The sequence below is a fragment of the Crocodylus porosus genome, unplaced genomic scaffold (genome assembly GCF_001723895.1).
Source record: "Crocodylus porosus isolate Cpor-Errol unplaced genomic scaffold, CroPor_comp1, whole genome shotgun sequence".
NCBI classification, from domain to species: domain Eukaryota; kingdom Metazoa; phylum Chordata; order Crocodylia; family Crocodylidae; genus Crocodylus; species Crocodylus porosus.
Genome location: NW_017728916.1, coordinates 23,540,270 through 23,551,301, shown reverse-complemented (window position 1 = coordinate 23,551,301; position 11,032 = coordinate 23,540,270).

Here is an 11,032-nt window from a genome sequence, read left to right as displayed (position 1 = left end):
GGGGAGTCTCTGCGGCCTGATTGGTGGAGGACTTGGGATTCCCTGTCTGCAATCATCTTTTACCCCTTCAAAACCCCTGGGCCAGATCATTACCAGATTGTTGAGGAATGGGAATCCCAAATCCTCCAATCATCTTCTGCCCTTTCAAAACCCCTGGGCTAGGTCACTGCCAGCTAGCCCGTCACATCTATTTAATTATAACTACTTCTGCATGGCTTTTTTCTGTTCCACAAATATTCTTGTGTGTGAGCTTGGCTAGTGGAAATGGCATGTCAAGCTGCTGTAACACTGATTTTTGCTGGTACAGTGAAAAAAAAATTGGCACTAAGGCTAGGTCAGGTTGATGAACAGTTTTTCAAACAGAACAGCAACAAACACAAACATTGCCACTCCACAGTAACATGAAAAATCAGTGTGTACTCTTATTAGAGACCAGCTTATTAGAGACTCAACTGTCCCAATCTGGATGGGAACCCAAGGGTGCATTCAGAGTGCTGTGCGGTCCCAATCCCCTTCATTTCCCTGCTGCTGAATTCAGCTGGGGGCGTGGGGAGGACAAATAGCAGCTACACTCACCCCTGTGCTCCAGAGTCTTGTGAAAGCAAAGTCTCCAGCCAGACCTGGCTTAATCAGGTGGTGATCTCAAAGCTCACATGGAGCTCCAGTCGGAGCCTGTGCTGCCTGTGCAGTGAGCTCAGAGCTCACCGTGGATGTGTGGCAGAGCCAAAGGTGGGAGGCTGCGCCCTCCTTGCCCATTAGGTCTGGGCCTGCACAAACACAGAATAACCCTGTTGCCTAGCGGTTAAGACGCTCACGGCTGGGAGAGGGGAGTACTGAGTTTCATTTCCTGCTTTCAGGAAGATTGCTCTTTTCTATCCAGTGACTACTGACTGTAAAGTGCATGAGCAGTTCAGGGATCAGGGATTAGGACCCAGGACTGTCCACTTCTAGCTAAGTGTTTTAACCATGAGGCTACAGAATCAGGTTATTTTTGATTGCTCCTGTTCTGGCTGTCCGAATCTTGTATTCCCTTGCAGTGACCCCATTTCAATGGTAGGAGTAGAGGGTGCCCCTGCTGAGTCTAGGCCGTAGCTTGGTAGTTCAAACATTTCTGGGAGATGGAAAACATGAGTCTAACTCTGCCGAGGCAAATAAAGACTTAGAATCTGTCTCACACTTCTGGGGTGACTGCTTTATCCACTAGGCTACTAGAAAATGACAGGCACCATACCTCTTAGCCCAGAAATATCTGGGCTAAAAGTTGATATCTTTTACTCAGTTCTTTCAGAGGATGCTAGGATCCAGACTTTAGATCTAGGCTTTAGATCTCCGACTGAGGCACCTCCCTGTAGCCCTGGTTCAGACACTTGAAGGTCCAGAAACACCCCTATGTACAGTGTTTCCTGTGGGGCAGCTCTAGACATTTGCTCACTCCATGTGCGGATTTTGAGATCACCCAATCTGAGGCACCTAACTCTGCTCTGGCATTTTTGAAGAGCCCAAGTGCTCTTTAAAATCCTGGGTTTTGATTCCACTGTGGTGCAGGCACTGGGTTGCCTTGTGTGAATCTGGCCTTCAGTCTCTTCAGCTAGATCATGCAGTAAGCATCTACGCATCTAGAAAATCTATAGTCAACAGCACTCCTTTCAATGCCATTATCCAAATTCTTCCATCATTTATAAACACAACCCAACAGAAGGCATGTGATGAGGGCTTTGCAGGATTGTTGCTGGCTGGGAGGCAGTCAGAGTTAAGGGCCAAATTCTGGCTGGTTTTAAGAAAAAATATTTTTAAAAAGAAGCATTCCAGGGGTGTTGTTTCATTATGATGTTATTTAAATGCTGTACTGTACCTTGAACACACAGAGGAACAATTTAATTTCACTGCCTTATCACAAGCTGCACAGACAGCAGTGTTACATGTAAGGATTAACACAACAGGGCATGCAACTGTTGTGAGAGATAGAATGCATGCCTCAAGTGTATAGCAAGTGACACATAAGCCCCAGTGTCTCCAGCACTCACAAAGGGCATACATCTCCCAGCAGCTGCATGCTCTAGTGAGTGCAATTCCACTCAAACACTTTTGGGTTTATAATTTTTAGAGAAGATATCAAGTGCTGAATTGATTATGTCAGTTCAGGTGTATAAATGTCATTCAGCAATGGTGTCATAGCTGGTTTTCTACAATATCCATTTATATAAATAAATGTATATACAATAGATTAATCTGAGCCAAAACCCACACCCATATGCATGCATTTTACAACTGATAGCTCTTTGTGTACTGGACCAAATTAAGAACCTGGGTTTCCAAATCCAAATTGTAGGGAAATTAAGCCTTTTTTCTGCAATTTGGCTTCCTCTCTAATTCATATGTATGTGAATCACAGAAAGACTGCAGGGGGTATTAGTCTTTCAGTGTCTTTGCTGCAAATGGCAGCCTTGTTTTGAGCCACTTGGGGAGGTCTACTGCATTTCCGTCACTCCTTGAGGCAAGACTCTCAAGCATGCCCATGCAGCATGTGCCAAACCCGGATATGAGGTGATGAAACCCTACTCAGGGTCATGTAAATGATAAGTAAATTGAAAGAAAGAAAAAAGCTCCCCTTATTGTTTAAACTCTTAATTTAAATGCATCAACTACTCTGTACCATGATGTGCTGTGGAATTTCTTTCTGTTCTCCTAGTCTGCCATGGCAAAGACATGTCCAAGGTTATGTGCTGTGTTTGCAAAAAAAAAAGAAAGAAATAAAAAGAAAAAAAAGGAAAGAAAAGTTCTGGCAAATTCAGACTGAGAGGCAGAACGTCATATTGGCATGCGGCCGGGAGACGTAGGCAAGCCACTGTTCCGTTGTGAAAAAAGTGTGGGACTTTCAATGACAAATGGTCAAAACCTTCATTTTGCAATTCATTCAAAAGACACTTTCCTTTCAGCATAGTGACCGCTAGCATCATGCCAGGTCATTGATTCAGTACTGACACAGAGGGAAGTGTGTGCTGCCGTCTCAATTCCACCCCCCTCGTAGCAGTATCTTGTGTTTCCCTTCCCCACCCCCAGGTTGACTGAGTCTGACACTGCTTAGCTTGCAAGGTCTGATGAAATCACAGTAGATGGTGGTATGGCTGTAGGCAAATATATAAGTATGACCAAGACAGCACTAAGCATCTCCCAGATGTAGGAACACATCACTGCAAAAAATGTTCTCATAAACAAATTGCTGCAGGCAATTGTCCTTGCTTTTTTCCTTCACTCCCACTCCACTAACCTGCCAAACTTCTCTTTGCTCTGCACCAGTTTGTCCTTTTTTTGTGTTTTCTTTTTCTTTTCTTTTTTATGCTGTGATCATGGTATATTCTGATGCAACCTACACATTGCAAACAGAAGCAGCAATTTTTTTAATACTTACACACACAGTCTCTCTTGCACTTTCCCAGGCACAGAACAGTGGGTTACTTTTCCTAATCATAATCTATTTCTGACTCAGGCTTGTCAAACTGGAGAATGTCAATATTTTACCAACCACTTTACATACTATGGGAGAGGAATGCCATAAATATGCACTTGGAAATCAGCTTTTATCACTCACATTGCAAACAACAAATATCAAGTGTTAGTATAAAAACAACAGAAGAGCTGATTTGATTTTACCACAGAACACAGATGTGTCAGGAGATTGGTCACTATATTCCAATAGCGCCCCCTCCTGGCCACACAGCAGAAGGCGGTCAAAACTGGGGACTGCAAAAAGGAAAAGGCAAGGAGCCATCACATCCACACTACCCAGCAAGGGGAAGGACAGGTGTCGTTTCCACCTGCCTCTGCTTTCCAAAAAAGTTCTAATTAAAAACAAACAAACAAACTTGGACATCAATTTTTTTTTTTTTTGCTGGAAAAGTTACAGATTATGAAAAGCAAGTATTACATCCAGCACTCATGGGGAAAGTATTCATCTGGGCTGGAACATTAGGAATTCAAAGCAGTTCTGAACACATAAAATGTCTCTTTCAACAGTCATACATGCCAGTTTACACTGAATCCATTTCTAGATCCAACAAAACTCTGAGAGAATCCAGCTTACATATCAGCACCCACACTCCCTTGACATTTCCATGAGAGTAAGGGGAAATGATCCTAAATTACACTAGCATTTTGACTTATGTCTAGGGTTTACAACCAGTTTCTTACAAAAGCAGTCGTTGTGCTTGGTTGACAGTCACACAGAACATTTACTGATGTTTGGCATCATACGATAAAGAGACTGGAGGCAGATCTTCAGCTGCTGTAAACAGTCCCTGCCCTTCTGAAATCAAAGGAGGCTGACAATACTCACCAGCTGAAGATCTGCCTGGGAGCATGGTATAACACAACAGTAACCTCTTCGCTTTAAGGACACAATGTCTGAGCCCCGTCCGCAAATGGCTTTTTCATGCTAAAAGATGAAATGAATTCTCTCCCTCATGAGGTAGAATGGAAGGGGACCCTGGAGGCTGTAGCCTGAAAGGAGACCCTTTCCCACAGAGTAAGATAATACCTGAGAAGGGGAAAAAAGAGGTTTTAGCAAAGAGCAAGATCTCCCTGTAAGAATTCCCACTAATTTTGAGCTCTTCACTATTCCACACCTGAGAGGCAAATGAAAATTTCATTAACTTTAATTTATTAGGTGTAGCAACTACTTGGTATTAGGGGAACTAGGAAAAGTATAGAATCAGTGTTCGTTTATTCCTTTGCAAATGTATGAGTTTCACAAAGGAAGAGAGTCGGTTTGCGTGAACTTACATTTACCAAACCAGAATGTCTACTGTTTTCTCACATAGAGGCTGTATAAAACAGAGAAGGAAAATATAAAACCTGCTTCCAAAGACCTGTGTAACTGAAAAAAAGCAACTGAAAAAAGCAACAGTTACAATTGTACCATGAATGGGGGACAGAAGAAGCATTTCAACACTGGCTTCATCCCAAGGAGGTACATCAAATGTTGTCCTCCCCGCTCCCCATTTTTTAAATTAAGAATTACAAATGTTTCTATGCAGTGAGAAAATGCTGAAATCTCAGATGTGTGGCATGGGGGAAAAACTTGGATTTCTCACTGACACATGGCGGAATGATTATAAATCAACGGTATAACTCCATATATATAAAATTCCTCAGGGCGAACTACATGAGACAGAAAGATCATGTTGCACAGAGTAATACTGGTCTAAGCAAAAGACTAGGAGGGAGGAACTCTTCATTCCTAATGTACCTTACCATTGTCTCACTGTGTGGGCTTGAGGATCAAGTCACAACCTCTTTGCTTCAGTTTCTCCATCTTAATCTTGGGATAATAAAATGTTCCTGCCTACATACAAGGCTGGAGTGAAGATTCTTTTACCCATTGTAAGACAATACTTGGTGCTTCCATTGCGCTTACCACCCGAGATCTCACAGCACTTTGAAAAAGATAACATAAAAGAGTTACCCTCATTTACAGATTGGACACAGAAGACAGAGAGGTCAAATGAGTTGCATCAGTCTCCCACATCAAGTCAGTGAATTCCATCAAGTTAGGAATAGAAACTGCTGCTCCCCTGGACCACACTGCCTTTCATTTGTTAGCAATAATTTTTTTAACTGTTTTGTACTATGCTTTGCAAATGTAAGATGCTCTATCAGAGTTGAGCATTATTAGAAGTGGAAGAAAGGCCCCATCCGGAAAAGCGTAAAATCTGTATATAAAAAGCCCACATTATAAGTTTACAAACACAACAATGAGATTGTTCTGCCAGCTTCCAGATCAGATAAATGCAGACTATTTTGTGAGATTAAGGCAAGGGGGGGGGAAAGCAGCCTACAAGAACTGTACAATTACCAAAGATTATTCTAATTAGCCAAATACAAGGCGGTTGGCCTTGAATGTCACATTACTAATGGTCTGCTGAAACAAATTCTTGAGGCTACAAGTAACTGCATGTTGGAAGAGCTTACTCTGGAATACACAAAAGTAGAGGACTGGAGAGCTGTAAGAAACATTCGTACTGAAATTTGAACCTGCTCAAAATTAGCTGGGATTTTGGTTTCACTACTGAACTGAAAATGTAACTCATATGTGTAACAAGTCCATGAACCCAGGTTGTGTTTCAGATCCATGTTTTCCAATTATTTTTCTGACAGCCTCTCCCACTCCCACCTTGCACAACAGGCATCCCAACTTGCTACCACCAAAAGCCTCCAATTTCTCTCTCTTTACCAATAACATCTTCTTGAGGATGGCCAGCAAATATTCATTCATTTTGGTCCAAGATCTCCCCCTCCAGGAATCCTCTTGTGAGTGAAAATTTTATTCCTACCTCTGACATGCTTCACATTTGGATTTTCTTTAGCAACTACTGAAAATGCTTCTTCTCCCTAATGTTAATATTACTAAGGCATTTAGCAAAGTGGTATTCATGGGCAAAAACCTGGTCAACATTTCCTGCTGTAAGGGTACAATATGGAGGGAGCAGGTTGTACTTTGTAGCTCAAACAGCTTTTCTCATACTTGGGAAGAGGGGTGTTAAGACCTCTTCCACTCTCCCAAGAAGGTATGAGGAAGAAAACATCTCCCTTAACACAATTTCCTTTCAGATCATCCTTAGAGAAGAACAATAATAGATCACAGCAGAAGGGCAGGGCAGTAGAGGGAACTGCAGGTGCAGAAGCACTGGAGGCAAAGGATTTTCAGGGGGTTCCTCTTAGATTTGGGAGGTTGCAGGAATATGACATTTTCAACAGAACTCCAAACACCAGGTATCTTCCAAATCAAACATGCAACTCTAGAATTGCAAAGCCAGCACAAACTTAGATCCACAGGTCTGGTGCAGCACTGCTGTTGACAACACAGAAGGGCTGGTTCTGCAAATGGGGCTAGGCCAGTGGTCACTGTGGTCAATTGTGGAGCTTCTGAGAGTCGATCTCAGTCTGTCAGAGGCTCCAGGATCAGGATGGGCAGGATGTGTGTGGCTGGGTTGGGCTGAGCCATGCGCCATGCCCCCTGGGCCAGGTTGAGTGAGTGGGGTGAGGGTCCGGGGGGCATGTCTGGGAGGCGGAACAGTGGCTGGGGGGGCAGGGCAGGGCACAGCACGGGGAGGGCAGGGTGGGGGTTGGGGGGATGGGACGGTAGATCCTGGGGTGCCGTTTACTTACAAAAAGTGATCCTCACCATAAAAAGGTTGGAGACCACTGGGCTAGGCTATTAAATATCAGTAGCTGCATCTACACAAAGACGCTGACTGCGCAGTAGCCTGTGACTAGTGCACAGTAGCATCATGTGGCAGAAAGCGTGATGCGACACTACTGCACAGTAGTCATGGGCTATTGTGCAGTCAGCATCGTGAAAAAGCCATTTGGTGGTACTACTGTGCAGTAACTCTGGTTACTGTGTGGTCATTTAGTACTTGTTTATACAAGTATTAAATCACTGCGCAACAATGACTGCACAGTCAGCCTCATGTAGATGTGGCCAGTGACTGTAATTATACCTAAGTGTGACACTATCACTGGGATGGATGGGTCTTGTTGGAAGGTCATGCCATACCAATGTACTTCAAGGTGTGATTCTTTAAAAAAAGAATAGCAAGTTAAATAATCTCTTTTTAACATGAAATCAACTAAGCTAATAAGACTTAACTATTCAGAGAATGTGTACAAGCCCCAAAACTAACAAAAGATATGGTAGTGTTAAAGGTCAAGAACAAGAGGTGACTTAGGTGTAACATTTGACTAACACCTCCAAAACTATATACATGTTTTAAGGTCTATGAAGAATGGGATAGAAAATAATGTGGAAATTTTTTCTAACCCGGAAATTTATTCTGGCTGGGATGATCTAGTTGGGGATGGTCCTGCTTTGAACAGAGGCTGGACTAGATGAATTCCTGAGGTCTCTTTCAACCTTCATTTTCTATGATTCTATGAAATAGAGTAGGCTGTTATATAAAACTCAGCGCATAGGTGCTGACTTATTTTTGCTGCGGGGTAGAGGGGGGCTAAGACCATGGACATGTAGGATGATGAGCATTGCATTAGTAGGCGCACTGCTGCATTAGTAGGAGTGTTGCCAAAAGATCAAGGGACATAATTATTCTACTCTATTCTGCACTGGTGAGACCACATCTGGCGTACTGTGTCCAGTTTTGGGGCCCCCACTACAGAAAGGATGCGAATAATTTGGAGACAGTCCAGAGGGCAACAAAATGGTTCAGGGGATGGGGAACATGACTTATGAGGAGAGGCTGAGGGAACCTGATTTATTTATTCTGCAGAAGAGAAGACTGAGAGGGGATCTGATAACAGCCTTTAACTACCTGAAGCAGGGCTCCAAAGAGGGCAGAGCTGGACTGTTCTCAGTGGTGACAGATGACAGAACAAGAAGCAATGGTCTCAAGTTGCAGCAGGACAGGTTTAAGTTGGGTATTAGGAAAAACTCTCTCTCTAGGGAGGTGGTAAAGCAGTGAAACAGGTTACCTGGAGATAATATGGAATCTCTATCTTTGGAAGCTTTTAAGGCCCAACTCGACAAAGCCTTGGCTACAATGATCTAGTTGGGGATGGGCCTGCTTTGAGCAGGGGGTTGGACTAGGTGACCTCTTGAGATCCCTTGCAACCTCAATTTTCTATGATTCTGTGGGGAAAGTTTTATTCATTTCAGGTGACAACCCTCTTCCCAAGGGGGGGCTAGGGCCCTTGCGCCCCCGTGTACTCAGCACCCATGACTCAGAGGCAGTTTACGTTCTCATGCTACACTAGAAGTTCATTTTTTTTTCTATTCCAACTCACAAAAGAAACAGAAAGGTGAATAGTCTAGGGAAGAGCAATAAAATAACTGCAGGCATGAGAGAGCAGTGGAACTGTTTCTATATGAAGAGGGAGTAAAAAGAGTAAAGCTAGTATTTTCAAAGGCACAAATGGGAACACTTTGAAAATTCTATCCTTACAGTGTGTGAGTTTTGAGATGAAACACTAAGAGGAAAGATGACAAGATAAAATAAAGGAGGATGTAGAGGTCAGCCAGTTCTTATTTACCTTTTGCTTATAATATAAGACCAACAGTGATACCTGATATTAAAAGATAATTAGGAATGTAGACATTCTATTTGTTTGACCAAACAGCAGCATATCTAGTCCAGTAGTCTGTCTGAGAGTTATCAGTAAGAGATGCCTCAGAGGAAGATGCAAAAAAATCCAATCACAGAATGTTATAAAATAATCTCCCAGTACAGGAAATGTCTTACTTACTCTAAGCAGTTATTAATTATCTTATTCACAGAAACGGGAGGGCTCATAACCTTTTTTTAAAAAAAGAGCCTCATTTAGTATAACTGGGAATTTTATCACAAGCCACATAAAAGTCCCATGTAATCTTTCTATATTAAAGCCTCAATGGCATCTTGAAACAGTGAGTTCCACAGATTAATAAACCATTATTTATTAAAAACCTGTACTTTTGTTACATTTACATTGCCCATCCATTTTCTTGAATGACTGTTACCAAATTCTGGGAGAGGGGAAAAGAAGCACTGGTTGTTATTTTGCATTTAAAAACATAACCAAAAATGGCTTGATTTATCGAAGCATTCAACACAAGCCCTGCTGACACTGGAGGTGCTCAGAGTAGGTTACTTTAATTTAGTTGAATAAACAGGTGACTTTAATTTAGTCTGATATATTCAGATGTAGGGAACTGGGTTTGAAAATGTTGGTCTTTGCATCTTTGTAAGACAAGTTTGTCCTTGGGGCTTTGCTTTACCAGCATCTCCTACTTAATTTGGTGTAAGTACAATACTATCAAATCCATATTAGCACCAATTAATAATTTGCCACTATTGGACACTGCTGTCAGGGCGTGGCATTCCACCCATACATTTTTTCAGAAACCCACAAAGATAAATCTCTGAGACATGAACTATTCAGTAGCTTAAGGTATAGAAAATATATAGGGCCTAAATCTCAGTTTTGCCTGAGCTATGTTTGCTGCAAGCACAGGAGGTCCAGGGATAAAGATGGTTTTGAGTTATATTGGACCTTCCCACTTCCTTGGCCTTGCTGGCCCCTATCTTAAAGTTAAAGCAGCCTCTGACCTGTTTTAATTTATCCTTAACTGCAGTAACCCTCAACGGACTTTTGTGGCAGCCAAGAATAGGCAAACCACGGCTGCCACCTGGCTGTGCCACCCTCCCTGGTCATGACCCAACAATGCCTTTATGTTGCAGCCCAGAATCATTCTGCCACTCCAGACCATATCGGAAACCCCCCTTATGACATGGATTTTCCCTATGACCCAGTTCCGCCTGAGAGTCTTAAAGGGGCTGGAAGAATGGGATCCATAGCAGAAGTTTGCAGTCTTCCAAACGGGACGGTGGTAGATGTTTCAGAATGCCCAGTTAGAAATCAAGTTCATACTCTCACAGGTACTTTTCAAGGTTTTCCAAACAGGACTAAAATTACAGATAGAAAAAACTCATTGGGTCATCTAATCCAGTTCCCTGCCAGTGCATGATTGGCCACGAGAATATATTACTCTGCTTCAATCCTCACTTAGAGTAAAATGCATCCCTGTGCAGAGGCTCAGCATAAAGCCTGTGCATTATTGAAGTCCCACTTGTATCCTACTTTGAAGGCTTAAGTGAGATTTAAGCACAGTACAGGCACTGAGTTTGTCATCTGCATGAGTGAATTTCACACATGGAATTTACATACAAGTAATATTTTACTCAGTAAAATAATAAATAAAGGTGGTCAAACAAACTGAAATCACCAGTAGCAAGTTCACAAAGCGTTTTCCCAGTGAATCCCAAAAAGAAAAAAAAATCCAATAATCTTATGAGAACCAAATAATATGCAAATATAGTCATCTTATATCCATGAGAAAAAACTTCTGAAGCCCTACAGAGTATTTTCAGCTATACATAGAAGTTATTGTTGATTATGGCTTTACACAACAGAGATTTCCCTTCATCAAAATACTGTAAGTGATATGCTTGTATTGTCTGTCTGGGGAATTATTGTTTCTTGG